Raw genomic sequence first — 24,621 nt, forward strand, 5'->3', positions numbered from 1 at the left:
AGAAGGCCAGAGGGAGAGCAGTGCTGGGGTTGGCTAATTCAGCAGATTCAGCAGCTCAAGAAAACTGTTAGGGATATAGTTTCTTCTCTTCCTTCCCCATTGCCATCCTTAGTCTGTTGGCCTATTCTTCTAGGTGGCTCCTCTCATGGCCCCAAGATGGCAGCCCCAGTTGTAGGTACTGCAATGAAAGTGACAATGTCCAGAGGAGAAAAGAAGTGCCTCTACTGTATCTTGTTTTGGTCAGCAAGGATTCCTAGCAGACTTCTCATGTTTTACTATCTATAATTGTGCCTTACATTTCTAATCATTGCCAATGGGAAGGGGATCACTGTTGGTTTAGGCCAGTTAGAACCAGTTCCTGGGCCCCTGGAAGAACTCCACTCCCCTGAAAGACATGATCCCTTGAACAAGGCTGAAGTTCTGATTGTGAGGCAGAGGCACAGAAATGATTGTTGGTTACTCAATCAGAAGGGACTGCCACTCAGGAAGTTGCTTATCTTTTCTTTGTCTCAGTATCTTCATGTATCAAATGGTGATGATAATAGCCACTTAGAAGGACAGTTTCGAGGATTAAATAACACATGTAAAGTACTTAGGATTGTGTCTGATATATAGTAAGGACTTAAAATGTGTTCGTATTATTGGTATTGTTCTTATTCTGATTGTTATTATAATGTCACCCTAAATCTAGATAGGTAAAATCCTAACCTGCCACTGAAGAAAAGGAAAATCTGGGCCTCAATTACCTCAGATATTAGGACAGGTATTAGTCAGCAAAGTTTTTAGGGAGCGAATTCTCTGTGCTACATGGTGTTTACAGTCTAGGAAGATTTAAAAGCTCAAGGAGCGTATGTCTGGTTGCAGAGGCAAGACTTACACTTGGAAAACAAACAGAGAGCCTTTTGCCTCCTAACAATTGCACATACTCTACTTTCTGTCTGTAACACTGTTTATCATTCATCGCCCCGGTCTTAGTCTGGCACACTCCTGTTCTTCCTGCTATGTCAGCTCAGTTGCTTCCCTGTCCCCAAACTTTAGGTAACCTGTGTATGCTGAACTCTTTCATAATCTTTGTTAGGACAGCAACATTATATTATAGTTTCCAGGAGAAGGCACTGGCACCCCACTCCAGTACTCTTGCCTGGAAAATCCCATGGATGGAGGAGCCTGGTAGGCTGCAGTCCATGGGGTCGCGAAGAGTCGGACACGACTGAGCAACTTCACTTTCACTTTTCACTTTCATGCATTGGAGAGGGAGATGGCAGACCACTCCAGTGTTCTTGCCTGGAGAATCCCAGGGACGGGGGAGCCTGGTGAGCTACCGTCTATGGGGTCGCACAGAGTCGGACACGACTGAAGCGACTTAGCAGCAGCAGCAGCAGTGTATAACACAAAGTAATTGTGCAATGTGAACTTGTTAAATAAAGGAGTAAATGAATGTGTTTCACTTAGCACTCTTTTAGGGGTGAGAGAAAAAGCTGATTTAACCTGACTTAATCAAAAAGAAACTTATGAACCTTATAACTGAAGAGCCAGAAGTTGTGCTAACTTCAGGTGTGGCTTGATCCAGGAGCTTAAGCAATGACATTAATATTCAGTTTCTTTTCATTACTCAGCCCTGCCTTGCCAAGTGTTAGGTTTATTTTCAGGCTTTCTATGGCATTCCTTGGCATCTTCAGGTTCTCATCTTCCTAATTTAATCCCTGTGGCAAGAACCTGCTCCTCTTTCCTATGAATTCTATCAGATATCTCACTGATTCTGATTAGGTCGTGTGTTCATTCCTACAAGAGTCATTATGGCCAGGGTGGAGTTGGAGTAGAGGTTTCCTCTCCTGGAGCATATGGACTGAGAGAGAGAGAGAGAGAGAGAGAGAGAGAGAGAAAGAGAGAGAGGTAGTGATTCCCAGGGGAAAATTTGAGATACTATATTAGAAGGGGCCTTATGGATGCTGGGCCATGAAATAATAGATGGTCACTGTAAAATGAACAAATGAGTGAATAAATAAATTATATAGAACCAAGTAATAAAATCAGAAGATGCTTACTCCTTGGAAGGAAAGTTATGACCAACCTAGACAGCATATTAAAAAGCAGAGACATTACTTTGTCAACAAAGGTCCATCTAGTCAAGGCTATGGTTTTTCTAGTAGTCATGTATGGATGTGAGGGTTGGACTATAAAGAAAGCTGAGCGCTGAACAATTGATGCTTTTGAACTGTGGTGTTGGAGAAGACTCTTGAGAGTCCCTTGGACTGCAAGCAGATCCAACCAGCCCATCCTAAAGGAGATCAGTCCTGAGTGTTCATTGGAAGGACTGATGTTAAAGCTGAAACTCTAATACTTTGGCCACCTGATGTGAAGAACTGACTCATTGGAAAAGACCCTGATGCTGGGAAAGATTGAAGGCAGGAGGAGAAGGGGATGACAGAGGATGGGATGGTTAGATGGCATCACTGACTCAATGGACATGAGTTTGAATAAACTCTGGGAGTTGGTGATGGATGGGGAAGCCTGGCGTGCTGCGGTTCATGGGGTCGCAAAGAGTCGGACACAACTGAGCAATTGAACTGAACTGAACTGAACAAAATCAGATATTGAAAAGAAAGGGCTATAGAATTTGTGACAGGCAGAATAATGCCCCCCATCCTCCCATGATGTCTACATCCTAATCCTTGGAACCTATGACTATATGTTAAGTCCTAGATGGAATTAAGGTTGTTAATCAGATGACCTTAGAATAAGGAGATTATCTTGGATTTTCTGGGTATGTCTAACACAATCACAAGCATTCTTAAAAGGAGAAGACAGAGGCAGAAGAGGATGTCAGAACAAAGAGATGTGTAAAGTACTCAACTCACGGTTGCTGGCTTGAAGATGGAGGAAAGGGACCATGAGCCAAGGAGTGTAGGCCTCTTCCAGAAGGTAGAAAATCAAGGAGTAGGTTCTCTCCTAGAGACTCTCCTAGAAAGTTATGCAGCCCTGCTGATATCTTGATTGTAGTCTAGTGAGACTTATTTTGGACTTCTGACCTGCAAAACTGTAGGATAATAAATTTGTGCTGTTTCAAGTCACTGTATTTATAATAGTGAAACAACAATAGAAAATCAATAGATTTCAAACATAGTAAAAGATATTTCAAACAGAATAAATGAATAAACAAGTGAATAAATGAGTGAATGATACAGGTGCATGTAATAAAATCGAAGTAGAGAGAGAAGTGCCACAGAGTTCAAAGGAGGGAGAGTTCTTTGTTGCTGTAGTCAAGGAGGGCTCTTGGGGGAAGGCAGGATTGTAGTTGTGTCTTTTATAAGCTTAACTAAAGGAGAGAGGCTCCTGGCTGAGAAAATTGGAATGTTTAAGAGCAGGAGTGAATTAACATATTGGGAACGTCTCTGAAATTGCAGGTTATGGTTGGAGAAGGGTATGAAATGGTTTTGGGTAGGTAAGAAAGGGCAGACTGATGGAGGGTCTATAGTTCCGGGATAAGATAAGATATTTCTATTTGTTCCATTTAGCCAAGAGAACGTAGTGTAGACTTTTGAGTGGAAACCTTCTGTGATGAAAACAGTGGTGCTCAGGATGGCTTAGGGACTGTGGGGGCCAGAGCGGGGCCAGGCTGGCAGTGTGGAAATGGAGACAGGCAGCCTGTCTCCAGGAGCAATGGCTGGAACTCAGCAGTTAAATAGAAATGAGGAGGAGGGAAGAGAACCCTGGAAGGCTCTTCGCTGTCTGTGACTCAGGTCATCAAAGGCACTCCTAAGTAAGATTAGATGCAAAATTTAGGGTGTTTGCAAGTTTCTCTGGGAAAGGACCTATATATTGGATTCTCAAAGATATCGGTGACTCCAGAGGCTCCAGAAAGCTGAAAATCACTGGTTTAATTTTAATTCACTTTACTGAGGATAATATATGTATAGAGAAGTGTACACATTATGAGTACACAGCTTGCTGCATTTGCACCATCTGAATATCCCTAAGTAACCAGCACCCAATCAAAAAACAGAACCCTGCCAGGACCCCAGAAGCTGTTCCTTAACCCCTTCCTATCACACCCTTGCCCCCCTGGCCGCTGTAACCACTGCCTTGACTTCTAATTTTTGCTAAAGTGTGTAGCTGGGGCTGCTTGGGGCCAGCACCAAAGGAATGGAGCCACTATTTCTAGAAGCAAGTATAGGCTAGAAACCACATATTGTGGTTTTCCTCCAGTGGTTTTAAGATAGAATTGGATGAGACAACCACTTTCATGCTTTCCAGATGTCCCCCCGTGGCTTTAGCTTAACACAGAACCCCTCCAAGCAGACCCCCTCCCCAGGTCTTTGACCATCTGACTTGCTGCCAAGGCCACGCTCTCCCCCAGGGCCTCAGATCTCTATGTTTCACTCCGTTTGCTGCATTAGTCACTGTAATCCTGGGGCCTAGGCCTTGGGAAGAACAAAATCTAGTTTGGGCATTTCATTTTATGAGTTGATCATTATTTGGTTTCCTCTCTGGTTCAGAATCAAGGGCCAGGAACACAGGCTCTTAAGTACATAGTTACTGTGGTGTGTTTCCATGCTGCAGTGAGTGGCTAAAATGCGTTGGAGGGTAAGAGGATTAGACAGAGAGTGGCGTCTGGTAAATATTAATAGCAAGTCATCCTGAGAGGGTGATATGGAGCATTCCAGCGCACCTGAGGCCAGAGGAGACAGATAGGACATAATAGAGTTCAGAACCTATCTGTTTGCCTTTTCAAACAATAGTCAAAAGAATAAAGGTAACTGGATTTCAGATTTGATTTCTGCCTAAGCATATAAAATCAGGGAATGCACGCAAAAAGAAACAAAGTGGAGCTTTTTGTGGCCTCATCAAGAATAATGGATACTGTCAGGGGAGAAAAACACAAAGAGGAAAATTAAATTTCATCAGAAAAACGGGGAGGGTGTGAGGGGGAGGGGTGAGACTGTGGTGTCCTTAGCTCAGATCCAGTGAACAGGCCCTCCTCGCTGGTCACCCCAGGTACAAGGGCGGGTCATGGGCCGTCACAACTCATTACCAGGGGCTGCCCTACTTCTTGAGTTCTGTTGTGATTTTGTGGTATTGTTGGTGTTGGGCTCAACACTGGCTGGGCTTTCAAACTCTGTTTTGGAGAGACTTTCGTTCAGATGATATTTGTTCTCCTGGGCAGCCCCTGCCCCCGAGAAGAACTGTGAAGGTGGTAAATTGGGTTTGGGTCACTCTTCCTCACTCTCTTTCCCCTCCAAACCCCCCTCTCTTTGCATTTTCCCTCTGCTGTGTCTCACACTGAGCTCTCCCTCTTTCTCCAACCTGAATTGACCCTATAGGCCAGGAAACTCCAGCCCTTTCTGTGATTCAGGCTATGTTTTTTAATGTAAAAAAGCTGTCACAGACAGAGATGGTACTTTATCTTTCTTTTTTGTTGGCTGCACTATGTGGCAAGTGGCATCAACCAGGGATTGAACCCATGCGCCCTGCATTGGGAACATGCAGTCGTAACCACTGGACCACATGGGAAGTCCCAACTATGGTACTTTTAGTGTACCCTGCTGTTTGTTTTTTGTTTTGTTTTAATTGAGAAAATATATGGCTAAAGCTAATAAGATTACAGAAAAGCTCTTTAAGGTGCTAACTTGTTCCTAATTATAATAGGAGGTAAAATATATTTATTTGAACATAAAATAAATAGCATTAAAAAGGTGCTTTAACATAAAGAATTAAGGTGCTCTGAATATTTCCATTTAGATGTGGCAGAGTGAACAGCACTATTAAGCTGGGTTTCCTCCCTAAACCCAGCTAAAATGACACTAATTAACTGAAGATGGTAAAACTCATAAAAACAAAGAAAGAAAATGAGAAGTCAGCAGGATGGAAGATGTGAGCTAGGAGTGCTAAGGGACTTCTCAAGGAGCTGAGACCTAGGAGCCTGTAAGGTAGGGGGCATGGGGGCTATAAAAAGCATGTTGATTCACCCCACAGAATGTCTAGAGATTCAGGAATTGGAGATACAGGAATTGCAGACTCCTCTGCAAGCCAGAGTGCAAGTACCCCAAACACAGGAAGAGTTTAAAAGTTGTTTAAAGGGTAGTTAGACTCACAGGGCCTCTCTCCTAGCCTGAGCAGCTGGACAACTCTCCCTTCCTCATCCTAGCTAAAGATGAAATGTGTTTTCTTTGGGGAGGTTGAACTTGAGTTTCTGGGCTTAGGACACAGCTGAGCATGGAAGTGATACTCTTCATTGGAAATGGATGTTAAGTGAAAGGCTCTTCTTTGGCTCTGGAGGACCCCAGCTTCTTTCCATCACTCAGCTCCCAGGATGCTGTGGTCAGTCTCACATCTCTACACAGGTAGACTGGATGGTGGTTCTTAGGGGAATGGACCAACGCAAGAGACAATTCTATAGCTACTGGGTACTTCCTGGTCAGTGCTTCAAAGAGCTGCCATGGTTCAGTGAGAGCCCTCTTCTGGGTTCATAGCTAGCACCTTTTCACTGTGTCCTCATGTGGTAGAAGGGATCAGGGAGCTGTGTGGGGTCTCTTTATAAGAACATTATTCCTATTCATGAGGGTTCCATCCTTCTGACCTAAGCACCTCCCAAAGGCCCCACCTCCTAATACCATCACGTCAGGCATTAGGATTTCAACATACGAATTTTGTGGGATGCAAACATTCAGACTATAGCAGCCTCCTCTCAGTGTAGTCAAATACTGAGGATTGCTTCTAATTTGAAACACAGATATCAAAATAAATTAAAGGGGAAAACAAAACATGGAGGAAGCAAAGACAATGCAGTGATAAAAAGAAAGGTTTAAAGTTATTAGTATTATCCTCAGAGAGCAAAGAAGTTATATCTATGAGACAAAAATAGGGTATTGTAAAAAGTACTCAAAATTTTGACAGTTAAAAATATGGTAGGAGTTCCCTGGTGGCCTAGAGGTTAAGATTCTAGGCTTTCACTGCTGTGGCCTGGTTTCAATCTCTGGTCAGGGAAGTTGTATGGCAACTATCTGTATCTATATCTATCTGTATATATAGATATAAACAGGAATAAAAGTTTCAATAAAATACTGTATGATAAAGTAGAGGACACCTCCCTGAAAGTAGGTGGAAGGGAGGAGAGAAAAGACAGAAGAAGAGAGAAAATGGAGAATCTATCTCTGAGGTCAAACATCAGTTAATAAGAATTCTAGAAAAAGGGAAAGGAAAATAGAGGAGAAGATGGTATCAAAGAATTGACATTTCTTGTAATGGCAGGATCTGTATTTCTAGATGCAAAGTGTCTGCCAAAATGTTCAAAACAAGGACAGTAACAGGACCCTCACATGGTGCATCACTGTTAAATTCCAGAATGCCAGAAACAGAGAAGCTCTTAAAACTTCAGGGAGAAGAAGGCTATATACAAAGGAGAAAAATCAGAATGGCATTGGGCTTCTTAAAGGCTCCATTGGAAGATGAAGTTAGCAGAAAAGTGTCTTTACATTGTCGAGGGAAAATGACATCGACTCTGGAGTTGGTTTCCTAGAAAAGTGGTGAATCAATTGTGAAGAATGAAAAAAAGATACATATGATCTTGAAAATTTTACATCCCATAGAAATATTTCTCAGTTTGTGTTCTACCACATTGAAAAAGTACAATAAGAAAGAAATTCATGGGATATAGGAAATAGGGGATCCAGCACAGATAAGAGCTGAAGAGAATTCCCAGACAGTTGGTAGAAGAGGTTCCAAAATGACAGTTGCTTAGCTGGTCTAGAGAGCACCCAAGTACAGGTTGGAATTGAAAGATGGAGGGTTCTAGGAGGATGTCCCTAAGCAAAACTGTCCTTGAGAGACTGCTAATGGATTTGGGTATGCTGAAAGAAATTCTTAAGAGCTCCAAGGGAATGTTTGGGGATAAATTAGTAATAGACACATAGAAAACTAAGCAAATGACAATGTCAATCACAATCACAACAGAAACAAGACGACGCCAGGAAAATCAAAAAGTTATGTAAGAAAGAAAATGAAGTCATAGGATGGCCATTTCTATGAGCAATACACACACAGTTACAGTATTTTATTTTATTATTGTTTATTTATTTGACCGTGCCAGGTCTTAGTTACCGCATGTGGGATCTTTGATCTTCGATGTGACTTATGGGATCTAGTTCCCTGACCAGGGATGAAACTCAGTACCCTGTATTGGGAGTGTGGAGTCTTAACCACTGGACCACCAGGAAAGTCCCAGTTACAGTATTTTAAATGCTAGATAATGGTTAACTTGACTATGCCAAAACCTTTGACTGTGTGGATCACAACAAACTGTGGAAAATTCTGAAAGAGATGGGAATGTCAGACCACCTGACCTGCCTCTTGAGAAATCTGTATGCAGGTCAGGAAGCAACAGTTAGAACTGGACATGGAACAACAGACTGGTTCCAAATAGGAAAAGGAGTACATCAAGGATGTATATTGTCACCCTGCTTATTTAACTTATATGCAGAGTACATCATGAGAAACGCTGGGCTGGAGGAAGCACAAGCTGGAATCAAGATTGCCGGGAGAAAGATCAATAACCTCAGATATGCAGATGACACCATCCTTATAGCAGAGAGTGAAGAAGAACTAAAGAGCCTCTTGATGAAAGTGAAAGAGGAGAGTGAAAAAGCTGGCTTAAAGCTCAACATTCAGAAAACTAAGATCATGGCATCCGGTCCCATCACTTCATGGCAGATAGATGGGTAAACAGTGGAAACAGTGGCTGACTTTATTTTTTGGGGCTCCAAAATCACTGCTGATGGTGATTGCAGCCATGAAATTAAAAGATGCTTACTCCTTGGAAGGAAAGTTATGACCAACCTAGACAGCATATTAAAAAGCAGAGACATTGCTTTGCCAACAAAGGTCCGTCTAGTCAAGGCTATGGTTTTTCCAGTAGTCTGGTATGGATGTGAGAGTTGGACGGTGAAGAAAGCTGAGCGCCGAAGAATTGATGCTTTTGAGCTGTGGTGTTGGAGAAGACTCTTGAGAGTCCCTTGGACTGCAAGGAGATCCAACCAGTCCATCCTAAAGGAGATCAGTCCTGGGTGTTCATTGGAAGGACTGATGTTGAAGCTGAAACTCCAATACTTTGGCCACCTGATGCAAAGAGCTGACTCATTGGAAAAGACCCTAATGCTGGGTAGGATTGGGGGCAGGAGGAGAAGGGGACAACAGAGGATGAGATGGTTGGATGGTATCACCAACTTGATGGACATGGGTTTGGGTAGACTCCGGGAGTTGGTGATGGACAGAGAGGCCTGGCATGCTGCAATTCATAGGGTTGCAAAGAGTCAGACACGACCGAGTGACTGAACTGAACTGAACATGTATGGATATGAGAGTTGGACTATAAAGAAAGCTGAGTGCTGAAGAATTGATGCTTTTGAACTGTGGTGTTGGAGAAGACTCTTGAGAGTCCCTTGGACTGCAAGGAGAGCCAACCAGTCCGTCCTAAAGGAGATCAGTCCTGGGTGTTCATTGGAAGGACTGATGTTGAAGCTGAAACTCCAATACTTTGGCCACCTCATGCGAAGAGCTGACTCATTGGAAAAGACTCTGTGCTGGGAAGGATTGAAGGCAGGAGGAGAACGGGACGACAGAGGATGAGATGGTTGGATGGCATCACTGACTCGATGGACATGAGTTTGGGTAGACTCCAGGAGTTAGTGATGGACAGAGAGGCCTGGCATGCTGCAGTTCATGGGGTCGCAAAGAGTCGGACACGACTGAGCGACTGAACTGAACTGAACTGAATGGTTACCTAAATCATGATCTAAATATGTTAGGAAAGTGGAGAGAGAGGATGGGCATATGAGGAGAACTGTGTGAGAAGGTCAGGGCCACAGTGGGAAGTCTATAGCTAATGTTTAAAATGGAATGTTCAGGAAATATCAGTTCATGAATTTTTTTAGTATATGAAAATAAATAACAGGAGAAACATTCCAAAGAGCTGAAATTCACTAGCCTTGGAGAAAGGAGTCAGGGATACAAGGACTGATAAAGGGAAACTCTTGCTCTTCTGGCAAAGGCCTTGTGAAACTATTTCTTTCTAAAGGTTTTACAGTAATTGCTCTGATAAATTTAAACTTAAACTTAGCAAAGGGAAAAAAAGGATCTTCTAATCTTACCTTCTACATATTAGTTATCAATAGCTTGGTGATTATTCCTTTGGCCTTTGTTTTCTATGTGTACTATTACAAAAATGAAATTTTTAATTTTCCCATCTTTGGATCATTGTCTTCCTTAATGCAAATTGTCTTCCATTTTCTTTTTCACTGGTATCTTGGATACTTTTTCCATGTTAGAGAGGTTAATGGTAATACTTTTTATTGAATGTCTGTTTCACCAGTCACAACTACAACCTTCTACTTTGGAGAAAGAGCGCTCCTTCTGAGTGCAAGGGCCAGTCCTCAGGACCCCATTTGCTTCAGGCCCTCCCTTCAGCTGACTCACTTTTGGGTATCATTTGTCCAAACTCATACTCAGGTATCGATCAGTATGGGTTTAATAACTTATGGCTCCTCACAGACATTTGCAGTTTAATCGATAACTCCTAAAGATTAAATAACAACAACATAACTTCAAGAATAAGCTACTAATAGGAAAATTCCAGGTGCTTTCAAAGAAAGTAGAAGGGCTTGGTTTTGTGTAGAGAATTTTCAGTATAAATATTTTCCTAACACTGCTTTCTGTTTAAGGAGAGGGAATGCCCCACTGTGTGAGGTATTGGTGGGCGGCACTGCCCTGCCTTCCCTGTGGAACTCCTCTCTATCTTCTCCCAACCCCAACAGCTAAGGTATGGACACATGATACCCAAAGGTGAGTCAGCTGAAGGGAGGGCCTGAAGCAAATGGGGTCCTGAGGGCTGGCTGAGGGCTGGCCGTCCCACTCAGAAGGAGCGCTCTTTCTCCAAAGTAGAAGGTTGTAGTTGTGACTGGTGAAACAGACATTCAATAAAAAGGGCCCTTCTACCCAGGGCTTTGACTCTTTTGAGTAATGCAAAGATGAAGAGATGCTCTTCATGGTGGTGTGCCATCTTAGTAGCTACATCCCTTCTCTTCCTCCCAGCCCCCTGGTTTTGTCACTATGCTGTCATCCACTGCTGCCTGTTCTTGCTCTACCCCCTCTGGCTCTAAGGGTGGGCTATCTGCCCTCTCTGTATATATTTATGTTGAGCAGAAACCTAAATTCCTTCAATTCCCATAGTGCCAAGAAGCCAGTATACAGATTCCAAGGAGAACGTAGTGATGGCTGGGAACAGTGGAAGAGAAAGACACATGCAACAGTATACTACAGGGGATAGAACTGCCTCTGGGTCTAGGGCAGATTCACCTTGCTTAGAGTCTGCCTCTGTGTTACCTGGAGCAGCAACTTCCCACTTCTGCCCTCCCTCTTTCTGGCAGTGTTCTAGGTATCTTTCGAACCCCAGAGAGCAGAAAGTGTTTCCTCTCATGCATGTGTAAGTACTGGCCTCTTTCCAGGAGCACTAGCAGTGGGAATGCTATTTCTCTTCAGAGCAAACCCCATCCACTTCAAGTAACTTTGGTCAGGTCCTGTGGCCCAGACAAGACTATCACAAAATAGTTTGCTGCTGCTGCTGCTAAGTCGCTTCAGTCATGTTCGACTCTGTGCGATCCCATAGACGGCAGCCCACCAGGCTCTGCTGTCCCTGGGATTCTCCAGGCAAGAACACTGGAGTGGGTTGCCATTTCCTTCTCCAATGCATGAAAGTGAAAAGTGAAAGTGAAGTCGCTCAGTCGTGTCTGACTCTTCGCGACCCCATGGACTGCAGCGTACCAGGCTCCTCTGTCCATGGGCTTTTCCAGGCAAGAGTACTGGAGTGGGTTGCCATTGCCTTCTCCGCAAAATAGTTTGAGATGGGTACATTTTCTAAACTCTGGGTAATTCTGTTATTCTTATGGTCACCTTTCACACTAAAAAGAAAGAGTGCTATTATTGATACCAGTACTGCCTGGTATTGGCAGTTGGAGATCTGCCACTCAACCCATGTGTCTGTCCAACTAAGGAGGACAGAGACACAAGTCTCAATATCTAGATGGGATTCAACAGTCATAGCAGCCCAGTGAGTGCCTGATACATATCCATGTGCAGAAGATTTGGTGAAAGCTGGACTAGAATATCTGGCCCAGGCTCAAGGCTAATCAGGCCTCTTCTGTGTATCTTGAATATGAATCTGGGGACCCACGTACTCAGGCATGCTGACAAGCAGTGGGAGACGTGCAGCAGATCCCACGTCCATTTGCCCAACCAGCAAAGCGGATCAGGATGGCAAGCTTGCCACCATCCAGCTGGGATGGGCCAGCAGAACCAGGAGTAATACTGCTCACAGCAAAATGTCAAGGGATGATCAGTAGGATTAGCCTCCCTTCCTGTGTGGAGGAACGGGTAGAGAGGGATAGACATATGTCCCTCCGGGAGGGAGAAAGGGAAAGGATTCGTCACAATACCTACCAGAGTGTCTGGCACTTGGTGTCTGCCCAGTAAATGTTTATGAATGAGAAGCAGCAAATGATCAAAAGCTAATGAGAAACACAAAACAAAGAGTAGCTCGAAGGCTTCATGGAGGAGGGGCACCTAGAGTCATCTCCCTCATCCATCTGTGGCCTGAGTGTGGAACATAGCTCATTTGACCTTGTAAAATTGAAATGTTTCCCCAAGTAGCTATGGAGGGCTATGGCCATGGGACCAAAATTATCTGTCATCACTTCAGTTGGGTGCTGGCTGGAACTTTTGAATCAAGTAGTAATTGTCATTGAAGTTGAATATAAATAAATGATATGATCTAGATGTCCTTTAACTTCACCCCACTAAAATAAACTCATAAAACCTGAGTCTTCTGTGGGATTACTAACAAAAAGAAAAATAAATCTCAGTAAACCTTCCACGAACACTCGACTAACAACTGAATCATATCCAAAAGTCATATACCAAATGTGGAGTCTCTCACCCACCATTCTGATCAATAAATCACTCCAGCAGCCAGTCCCTGCCCACACATGGATTTTGGATGACAAGTGGCACAGTTAAAAAACTTGAATGTCCCTGGAATCAATGGCAGAAATGAGGAAGGGCACTGAGTGAAAGAATTGAGTATGCAGAATAAATGTCCAGGAGATGGTGAGCACACTCAATTGGCTGATGAGTTAATCTGCTCATTAATCACTCTGCTGCTATGCCAAAAGGAAGCATTTGATGCTGTTGTCCTAGAGAAACTGCCTTCTTAGGGGAAGAAACTTATTGACAAGAATTTAGGGGTGGTTGGGAGGTATTCCTAAAATTTGTGAATGACTAACAAGTTGTCCCTCTGTGTGCTCATGAAAAACAATTTTGAGGCTGACCCACTCAGTTCAGATCTCTGCTAAGAAGCCAGCTGTGTATTTATTTATTAAGTATAGTTAATTTATAATGTTGTGCCAATCTCTGCTGTACGGCAAAGTGACCTAGTTATACACATATAGACATTCTTTTTTTTTTTAATTCTTTTTCCACTGTGGTTTGTCATGGATATTGAATATAATTCCCTGGGCTATACAGTAGGACCTTGTTGTTTATCCATTCTATATGTAATAGTTTACATCTACTAATGCCACACTCCCAGTCCTTCCCTCCCCCATCTCCCTCCCCCTTGGCAACCACGAGTCTGTTTTCATTGCCTTTGAGTCTGTTTCAGCTTTGGAGATAGGTTCATCTGTGCCATATTTTAGATTTCACATATAAGTAATATCATATGGTAGTTGTCTTTGTCTTTATGAGTTACTTCCCTCAGTATGATAATCTCTAGTTGCATCCATCAGTTCAGCTCAGTTCAGTCACTCAGTCATATCTGACTCTTTGCGACTCCATGGACTGCAGCACGCCAGGCCTCCCTGTCCATCACCAACTCCCAGAGTTTACTCAAACACATGTCCATTGAGTCAGTGATGCCATCCAGCCATCTCATCCTCTGTCAACCCTTTTCCTCCCACCCTCAATCTTTCTCAGCATCAGGGTCATTTCAAATGAGTCAGTTCTTTGCATCAAGTGGCCAAAGTATTGGAGTTTCAGCTTCAGCATCAGTCCTTCCAATGAATATTCAGGACTGATTACGTTTAGGATGGACTTTAGGATGGTCTGCTCCAACATCACAGTTCAAAAGCATCAATTCTTTGGTGCTCAGCTTTCTTTATAGTCCAACTCTCACATCCATACATGACTACTGGAAAAACCATAGCTTTGACTAGATGGGACTTGGTTGGCAAAGTAATGTCTCTGCTTTTTAATATGCTGTCTAGGTTGGTCATAACTTTTCTTCCAAGGAGCAAGCATCTTTTAATTTCATGGCTGCAGTCACCATCTGCAGTGATTTTGGAGCCCTCCAAAATAAAGTCTGTCACTGTTTCCACTGTTTCTCCATCTATTTGTCATGAAGTGATGGGACCGGATGCCATGATCTTAGTTTTCTGAATGTTGAACTTTAGGCCAACTTTTTCACTCTCCTCTTTCACTTTCATCAAGAGGCTCTTTAGTTCTTCTTCACTCTCTGCCATAAGGGTGGTGTCATCTGCATATCTGAGGTTATTGATATTTGTCCTGGCAATCTTGATTCCAGCTTGTGCTTCCTCCAGCCCAGCATTTCTCATGATGTATTCTTCATATAAGTTAAACAAGCAGGGTGACAGTATATAGCCTTGATGTATTCCTTTTCCTATTTGGAACCAGTCTGTTGTTCCATGTCCAGTTCTAACTGTTGCTTCCTGACCTGCATACAGGTTTCTCAAGAGGCAGGTCAGGTGGTCTGGTAAATGGCATTATTTAATTCTTTTTTATGGCCAAGTAGTATTCCATTGTATATATGTACCACATCTTCTTTGTCCGTTTCTATGTCTTGATTATTGTGAGTAGTGCTATTACGAACATAAGGATGCATATATCTTTTTGAATTATAGTTTTGTCTGGGTATATGCCCATGAGTGGGATTGCTGGATCATATGGTAGTTCTTTTTTTAGTTTTCTGAGGAACCTTCACACAGAAGCCAGCATTTTAAATTCCAAGAAGACCAGCTGGCTCTACCTCAGATCATGTTCCTTTCACTCCACCCAGTGGAGTGGAGTGACCTAGTGACCTATACCAGTGACCTAGTACTTTCTCAGAGTGGTCATGCCAATCTCACTTCTTTTGCTGGGGCAAGAACAGGCTCTGAGTACATTAGGATAAAGGAGGCACTTGGAACCTGTTCCTTTTCCTTGGCTGTACTAGATGCAGAGCTCTGCATTTGCCAATAGACCATTCCCCCATCTCTGTAGATAGGCCTCCTTCTCTTCTGCTGTGGCTGAGCTTCTACCATGTGGCTGAGGACATAGGGTCATGGCCACAGTCATCTCCAAATTCATAATAACCAAGTATAGCAACCTTGGGAGAAAAACAGAGGACCATGAGTTCAGAAGACTTAGAACTCTGGAAGAGACTTATTACTCTGTCTTGGGTCTCTTGCCCTGCATTTGAACCAATCTCTCCAGCCAGGGAGATGAGGATGAGTCATATACTAATTATTTCAGAGAGATGAGCATGGACCTGGATTGGCAGTCCCACCGATAAACAAGGGAAGCCTAATGAAGCAGCAGTGATGCTATGAATGGAGGTGTGTGCACAGGGAGGCTGTGATCCAATGAACCAGAGGACAGAGAGATTAGATAAAGCAAAGTAACAGATGTCTCCCACACCAGGAAAATCAGAAAAAAATGAGCAATAAAGTTTGGAGTGAAAAGAAGCAGAGCATGGAGAAATTCTGAAGTAGACAGCAATACTTAAAGATTTCTTTTAGGGTGCTAGAGCCTTTAGGTGTGGATGGAAAGAAAGTTGGGCATTGGCCAGGCCCTGACACTGCTGGAAAAGTAACTGCAAGAGCCGGTCATGCCTCTTCCTATGTGAAGGTCATGGACTGTGCCAGGCCGGAGGGAGCTTGACACTGACCCTTGGTGGCCTCTTGGTTTAAACTTGTTTTCTCTAACTTAAATAACAAAGATGTCGGGGCCTCTTTCTCACTGCTCTGGGAGGTTTCTTTCCCATTGCTGGTGGTCATTGAGCTGTCAGGAAGGCTGCCAGTTTAGCTAAAGGAAATTTACTGCTCTTGTTTAAACCCTGGAGAAATTCATTGCACCTAGAAAGGCAGTTTGCATCATGGTATGTTGAGCTCTGATGGAACACCATGTTCAGGGAGGGGGGTATTGAATATTTAGAAACACAAGAGTGACCACAGGAACTGCAGGGAAGATTGAGTCAGTTAAAGGGAAATCTGCTGGTTTCCTAGGAAGGGAAAGTAAATGAAAGTGGCATTGCCCCCTGACATATCTCCAAGGTAATATTTTGGTATGATGTACATATCAAAATCATAAATTTGTTTGCCAGGGCTGGTTACTGAGGCTGAATGTTAAAGAGTGCTTGGAATATTGTGTTAAGAAAGATTCTGAAGCAGTATCTAGACTCATCCAGAAGCAGTGCTACAATGAATTTCAGTGTCATCAAAGTGGAGCAATATACATCTACTATATTTGATTTTTCCGGGATGCAAGAATCTCATTTCCAAGGGTTTACTTCAGGAAACAATTACAATGGGAGAAAAAAATGCTATGTGCCAAAAGTGTTCTCCTTGGTCTCATTTACTGTAGCAGCAATTTGTCCTTTAGAAAAGTAATGGTCACTTGTCAGAATTAAGTTGTTGACCATGAAAACCATGGGGAAACACCAGAAAATGTGACACATACTAATGTTGAGGGAAAAGAAAACATTTATATACAAGAAATGATTGCAAATAGGTGTAAAAAAGACATAAAATACATAAATAGTTGTGTGCATGTGGGGGCCATTTCTTTTTAGTATATGGAATCTAGTCCTTATCACATAGCAGATACACAATAAATATTTGTTGACTATTTTTTGTTAGTTTATATATTTTTACAGTAAAATAGTTCCCCAGAGAGGGAATAAAAGCTAAAACAAAAAACCCAAACTGCCTAAAGTCAATGTGTTCGCAGAAATAACAATTCGTTTTGCCTTCTGCAGTCATTTAGCATCACACTTAGACTCATTCTAGTACTTCACTGAGCAACTCCAAGACATCTGTTAAATTCCTTTAGGCGTTCACACTTAATAGTAAAGACTTATCCACTTTTGCTCCCAGATGCTCAGGCTTGGGCGTCTGAAATTCTGAAGCATTTATTATCCTTCCAGAGATTGTTGACTTGCCCCAAAGAAATTTTTTCTTTCATTTTTATGTAGTCAGAGAGGTAACTAACTTTAAGAATGGCTTCAGTAGCATCTTCAAGGCCATTTGAAAACTTTTGATGGAATTCAGAATTCAGATCTGAAGTCTATGAATATGGTTACAGGAATGACTGACAGGTTGAGGCCAGGTATCAAACGGACCTCGGATATTGACAAAACCTCTGCTCATTGGAACGAAGTCCAAATACGTGGACAAATGACCAATTACTGTGTAACTTCATTAACTTCAGGAACTCTCCTAATATTCCCTAATTCTATCGAACAATAATCACTCTTTTTTCTCCGAACTACACAAAGCACTCATATCGCTTGACTAGGAAATTAAAGTTTATTTTCAATTTCCTTGGGCAAGGCAAAGGCAAGGGTAAATTAACAGCCTGTAGCAAGTCTGGAACTAGAAAAGCACTGAAAATGTGATGGGGAGTTACAATGTAGGAAAATCATCCAAAGACAATGTGATATTTAGCTGATGGTAATCTCAGAAGACATACTTGGAGGACAGAAGCTGCTGCATGAACAGGCAATATCTCTGGGAGCAAAGAAAAAATGGAGAGCAGAGGCAGTTATTGCAGTGATTTAGACCCAGAAGAAAAAGCCATGGTGATCTGTCTACACCAATCCAGTATACTAGACAACACAACATCTGTTTCACTGGGTCCAAAATAGTCAATTCACTGTCATATGTAATTTACTCACTATTACAATAATAGTTTTCTGTTTCTCTGCTTCTCACCTGAATATCTCCTGTTCGTAGCCCTTTATTTTTGATTATATTTATTATTATTATCATTTTTTTATTATAACAACAATTCTTGCATGTATCTATTCTACAGATTTTTTTGAATGTCTCCTATGAAGAGGCAGTGTGTGAGCATAAGGAATAGAGAGTGAACAATAAAAATAGGCATACAAGAGATAGCAATTTGGTGTTACACTGTAAGGGTATATATTAGGTGCTCTCAAAGTACTGAAAGTGAAAATGTTAGTCATGTAGTCATGTCCGACTCTTTGTGACCCTATGAACTGTAGCCTGCCAGACTCCTTTGTCCATGGGATTTCCCAGGCAAGAATACTCGAAAGGGTTGCCATTCCCTTCTCCAGGGGATCTTCCTGACCAGGGTATTGAACCTGGGTCTCCTGCATTGCAGGCAGATTCTTTACCATCTGAGCCACCAGGGAGGAAGAGGCCTAACCTTGGTTGGCAAAGGCTTTCTGGAAGCATTGACAGATAGGCTGGGTCTGAAGATAAAATGGATTGGGTGGTGGAGAAGCATCCTGTATAGCTATAATCCTCCACAGGTAAAAGAACTGTTAGCATTTATGTGTATTTTATTCTAGTGCTTTTTTTTCCCTATTCACATAGATATGTTGGTAGATATAAGGTAATAATAATGATTAGATAGACATACATAGGTTTTAGAACTGTGATCATAATCTCTATGTACTTTCAGTGCTGTCTTTTCCATGCCTTTAAATATGTATTGATAACGTGGATTTTGATTCAGTTCAGTTCAGTTCAGTCACTCAGTCGTGTCTGACTCTTTGTGACCCCATGAACCGCAGCACACCAGGCCTCCCTGTCCATCACCAACTCCCAGAGTTTACCCAAACTCAAGTCCATTGAGTCAGTGATGCCATCCAGCCATCTCATCCTCTGTCTGCCCCTTTTCCTCCCGCCCTCAATCTTTCCCAGCATCAGGGTTTTTTCAAATGAGTCAACTCTGCACATCAGGTGGCCAAAGTGTTGGAGTTTCAGCTTCAGCATCAGTCCCTCCAATGAACACCCAGGACTGATCTCCTTTAGGATGGACTGGTTGGATCTCCTTGCAGTCCAAGGGGCTCTCAAGAGTCTTCTCCAACACCACAGTTCAAAAGCATCAATTCTTCTGCACTCAGCTTTCTTTATAGTCCAACTCTCACATCCATACCAGACTACTGGAAAAACCATAGCCTTGACTAGATGAACGTTTGTCAGCAATGTAATATCACTGCTTTATAATATACTGTCTAGGTTGGTCATAACTTTCCATCCAAGGAGTAAGCATCTTTTAATTTCATTGCTGCAATCACCTCCTGCAGTGATTTTGGAGCCCCTAAAAATAAAGTCAGCCACTGTTTCCACTGTTTCTCCATCTATTTGCCATGAAGTGATGGGACCAGATGCCATGATCTTAGTTTTCTGAATGTTGAGTTTTAAGCCAATTTTTTCACTCTCCTCTTTCACTTTCATCAAGAGGCTCTTTAGTTCTTCTTCACTTTCTGCCATAAGGGTGGTGTCATCTGCATATCTGTGGTTATTGATATTTGTCCCAGCAATCTTGATTCCAGCTTGTGCTTCCTCCAGTCCAGCATTTCTCATGATGTACTCTGCATATAAGTTAAATAAGCACGGTGACAATATACAGCCTTGACATACTCCTTTTCCTATTTGGAACCAGTCTGTTGTTCCATGTCTAGTTCTAACTGTTGCTTCCTGACCTGCATACATGTTTCTCAAGAGGCAGGTCAGGTGGTCTGGTATTCCTATCTCTTGAAGAATTTTCCATAGTTTGTTGTGATCCACACAGTCAAAAGCTTTGGCATAGTCAGTAAAGCAGAAGTAGATGTTTTTCTGGAACTCTCTTGCTTTTTCAATGATCCAGAAGATGTTGGCGATTTGATCTCTGGTTCCTCTTCTTTTTCTAAAACCAGTTTGAACATCTGGAAGTTCACGGTTCACGTATTGCTGAAGCCTGGCTTGGAGAATTTTGAGCATTACTTTACTAGCCTGTGAGATGAGTGCAATTGTGCGGTAGTTTGAGCATTCTTTGTCATTGCCTTTCTTTGGGATTGGAATGAAAACTGACCTTTTCCAGTCCTATGGCCACTGCTGAGTTTTCCAAATTTGCTGGCATATTGAGTTTAGCACTTTCACAGCATCGTGTTTTAGGATTTGAAATAGCTCAACTGGAATTCCATCACCCCCACTAGCTTTGTTCGTAGTGATGCTTCCTAAGACCCACTTGACTTCACATTCCAGGATGTCTGGCTCTAGGTGAGTGATCACACCATCGTGATTACCTGGGTTATGAAGATCTTTTTTGTATAGTTCTTCTGTGTCTTCTTGCCACCTCTTCTTAATATCTTCTGCTTCTGTTAGGTCCATACCATTTCTGTCCTTTATTGAGCCCATCTTTGCATGAAATGTTCCCTTGGTATCTCTAATTTTCTTGAAGAGATCTCTAGTCTTTCCTATTCTATTGTTTTCCTCTATTTCTTTGCATTGATCACTGAGGGAGGCTTTCTTATCTCTCCTTGCTATTCTTTGGAACTCTGCATTCAAATGGGTATATCTTTCCTTTTTGCCTTTGCTTTTTGCTTCTCTTCTTTTCACAGCTATTTGTAAGACCTCCTCTGAGAGCCATTTTGCTTTTTTTACATTTCTTTTTCTTGGGGATGGTCTTGATCCCTGTACAGTGTCTCCTGTACAGTGTCAAGAACCTCCGTCCATAGTTCATCAGGCACTCTGTCTATCAGATCTAGTCCCTTAAATCTATTTCTCACTTCCACTGTATAATCATAAGGGATTTGATTTAGGTCATACCTGAATGGTCTAGTGGTTTTCCCCACTTTCTTCAATTTCAGTCTGAATTTGGCAATAAGGAGTTCATGATCTCAGCCACAGTCAGCTTCCGGTCTTGTTTTTGCTGACTGTATAGAGCTTCTCCATCTTTGGCTGCAAAGAATGTATTGACTAGATGTTTCATAATGTATTTGATCATTCTCTTTGTGTCCACAGAGTCTTTGTTTCTAAGCCACCATAACCAACCCCTGCTAAATTAAGTGGAATAGGAATTTACTGGAATAGTATTAGGTTGTCATAGAATCTATGGAAGGGCTGGGAAAATAGGCTAAGAACAAGGGCAGGAATCAAGATACGTTCAGCAGAGGAACCCTATTTAGGGTTAACCGCAGAAATAATGCCTTAGGTCTCAGTGTTTCTGAGAAGGAGGATCTTTCTGGTCAAGCCTAGAAAGTCTGTCCCACCCTACCTACAAGGGAACAGACTTTTTTTTTTTTTAATAAATTTATTTATTTTAGTTGGTGGCTAATTACTTTACAATATTGTAATAGTTTTTGCCATACATTGACATGAATCAGCCATGGGTTTACATGTGTTCCCCTTCCTGGACCCCCCACCCACCTCCCTCCCCATCCCATCCCTCTGGGTCATCCCATTGCCCCGGCCCTGAGCATTTGTCTCATGCATCGAACATGGAATGGTGTTCTGTTTCACATATGATAATATACATGTTTCAATGCTATTCTCCCAGAACGTCCCACCCTCACCTTCTCCCTCAGAGTCCATAAGACTGTTCTATGCATCTGTGTCTCTTATTCTGTCTCGCATATAGGGTTATCGTTACCATCTTTCAAATTCCATATATATGCATTAGTATACTGTATTGGTGTTTTTCTTTCTGGCTTACTTCACTCTGTATAATGGGCTCCAGTTTCATCCATCTCAATAGAACCGATTCAAATGTATTTTTTTTTAATGGCTGAGTAATATTCCATTGTGTATATGTACCACAGCTTCCTTATCCATTCGTCTGCTGATGGACATCTAGGTTGCTTCCATGTCCTGGCTATTGTAAACATTGCTGCGATGAACATTGGGGTACATGCGTCTCTTTCAATTCTGGTTTCCTCGGGGTGTATGCCCAGCAGTGGGATTGCTGGGTCATATGGCAGTTCCATTCCCAGTTTTTTAAGGACTCTCCACACTGGAACAGACTTTTATAGTAAGAATTGGGGCCCTGTGTCCCATCAAGACTCAGCCAAAAAAAAAAAAAAAAAAGACTCAGCCAATAGGGCCTGTCCCCAAACAGGAAAGGCGTTAGGATACGGCTAGCAGAAAACCCCCAGGAATATCCACTCCCTCCTTATTGTCAGTTGTTTCCTTTTATTTTTCCTTTGTATTATAGAACTATTGAATGTTCTTCAACAAAAAAAGTTGAGTACTTCTCTGTTTATCTCCTTAAAATAAATTCCCTAGAAACAGAGTTTCTGAATAAACGAGTGTGGACATTTTTAAGTCTCTTGATACATATTGCCAAATTACTTTTTGAGAAAGTTGTATAAACTTAAGCTCACTCTTGGAGTATGTATGAGTGTGCATATATTCTGTGCCCACACTGAGCATTATTGTTTTTAGAAATTTTCATGTCAAATCCTTTCTAGTCTGTGCTCATGTAAGCAGCCTGTACCTCATTAAAACTGCATTTTGAAGTCAAAGCACCTAGTGGCACAGCAAATAGTTCAGTAAATAAGTTGTTTATTTTCTTGAGTATATTTGAGATAATTACCTTTATTGATTTTCTTCCTCATTAATTTGATTAATTCAGGGGATGCTTCTTTTAATAGGCTGTAGAGAAGCTTTTTTTTTTTTTTCATTCTGGAAGGGAAGGGTTTACAAAGCCCTGATTGCATGTGAAATAATAGAGAATTGAATTTTGCAGGTGAGATTCTGAGAGAAGGACTCACCCTTCTTCAGCATGTGTCTCTTGCTAATGCTGTCCTGGGCATCATTTTCCCAGATGTCTTGGCCCATGGGAGGGCACATCTCCAGCAGTAGTTTCTTTCAGAGAGCCATAGCAGTGATATAAGTCCAGTAGCCCCTAAACTGGGATGAATATGAAATCCAGGGAGGTGATGAAATACTTCATGACTCTTCTATCAACTTAGAAGAACATCTTTTTTAGCAAGAAATTGAAAGGCATGAAGAATGTTAAGACCCGGGCTTCCATCAAGAGAATGCAATTAGGGTCCAGGAAGAAGAATTTGACAAGAAAAGTCTGGGCCCCAGGATGCTGGTCCTGCTTCATCACCAACTAGCTGTGTGGTGTTGGAGAAATCACTTATATCTCTCTGGATTTCACCAGGGTGTGGGCCACAGGATCTTAAGGAAAATTTCTCTTCTAATGGCCAAAGATCCTAAGGCTACTTAGACTTTGGATTTTTCAACATTATCTTGACTTCAGATGATAATGGTAATCAAACCATATCTTTCACTTTGCTTCCAGGTAGGAAATAACTGAATGAATAAACACATATATTTTTCTCTCACCCATGGGCTCAGAAGCTTTTCTGGGGCCTGTAAAAGTAGCCAAAAGTCAAGCATTAAACAAACTAAATTCTTCTGGAGAAAGCCATTTTTTCCCCCTCTATTTGCATAATTTGATTCTCATGTTTTGCCCTTGTCAAGTTCTTTCCTATTTGTAGACATTTATACAATGGGTTATAACTGTATTATTTTATTGTTGCTCATTAACCATGGATGAGTCACCTTTTTAAATGGGCTTATGTGGTTTATTAAGTATTCTATTCATGAGGATTTAGAAATAAATTTGGACTAGAGATTTTGGATCATTGACATGAACAACCATTGCTAGGTGTCTGTGCTTGGCAGGAAGCCCAGTTGGTTACCAGCTCTGATTGGTTAGATGGTTTCATGGCCACATGGCCTCCGAGTCCAGGTGAGGGTGTGTGGTCATGGGACAGTAGGCAGGGCTAACCTCTCTGTGAGGGGATATTGAGCTCACTGAAAAGTTTGTATAGAATAGAATTGTTTTCAATTTTCCCTAAGTAAGTATCTGGCAAGGCCCAGAATTGGATCAGATCCAATTTTGCAGATAAAATGCCCCCAAACATGTTTCCCTGGGAGAAAGGCTGAAAATGTATGCACATTTATATTTGTCTATTTAGGAAAATCTCATTAACTTGAATGATGTAGAAAAATATACAGTGATGGAGTGGTTCATATTCTCATGCTAGTCTGAGAGGGACTTTATTATGGTCCAGCAGGAGGTTAGCATTTACTGAGGTTGTTTCTACATGAGGTTTTTAAAAATATAAGACCCTAATTGATGCTTTTGAACTGTGGTGTTGGAGAAGACTCTTGAGAGTCCCTTGGACTGCAAGGAGATCCAATCAGTCCATCCTAAAGGAGATCAATCCTGGATGTTCATTGGAAGGACTGATGTTGAAGCTGAAACTCCAGTACTTTGGCCACCTGATGCAAAGAGTTGACTCATTGGAAAAGACCCTAATGCTGGGTAGGATTGGGGGCAGGAGGAGAAGGGGACGACGGAGGATGAGATGGTTGGATGGCATCACCGACTCGATGGACATGGGTTTGGGTGGACTCCGGGAGTTGGTGGTGGACAGAGAGGCCTGGCGTGCTGCAATTCATGGGGTCGCAAAGAGTTGGACACGACTGAGCGACTGAACTGAACTGAACTGAATCCAAGGATAGCAAATACATGGTACTTGAGCCTCAACTC

The 24,621-nt window shown here is 42.1% G+C and overlaps 1 protein-coding gene and 1 long non-coding RNA gene across 50 annotated transcripts in view; both read left to right on the forward strand.

Annotated features, from left to right (window-relative positions):
- LOC145510137 (uncharacterized) overlaps positions 1 to 24,621 on the forward strand; it is a 520,288-nt gene that overhangs the window by 64,707 nt on the left and 430,960 nt on the right. The gene's annotated exons all lie outside the window — the stretch shown is intronic.
- LOC145510140 (uncharacterized) lies at positions 197 to 12,902 on the forward strand. Its single transcript, XR_014056799.1, has 2 exons — positions 197 to 1,098; positions 11,841 to 12,902. It is a non-coding gene; the product is annotated as an uncharacterized LOC145510140 (long non-coding RNA).

The sequence above is a fragment of the Giraffa tippelskirchi genome, chromosome 6 (genome assembly GCF_054371585.1).
Source record: "Giraffa tippelskirchi isolate mGirTip1 chromosome 6, T2T-mGirTip1v1.2.pri, whole genome shotgun sequence".
Lineage (NCBI taxonomy): Eukaryota > Metazoa > Chordata > Mammalia > Artiodactyla > Giraffidae > Giraffa > Giraffa tippelskirchi.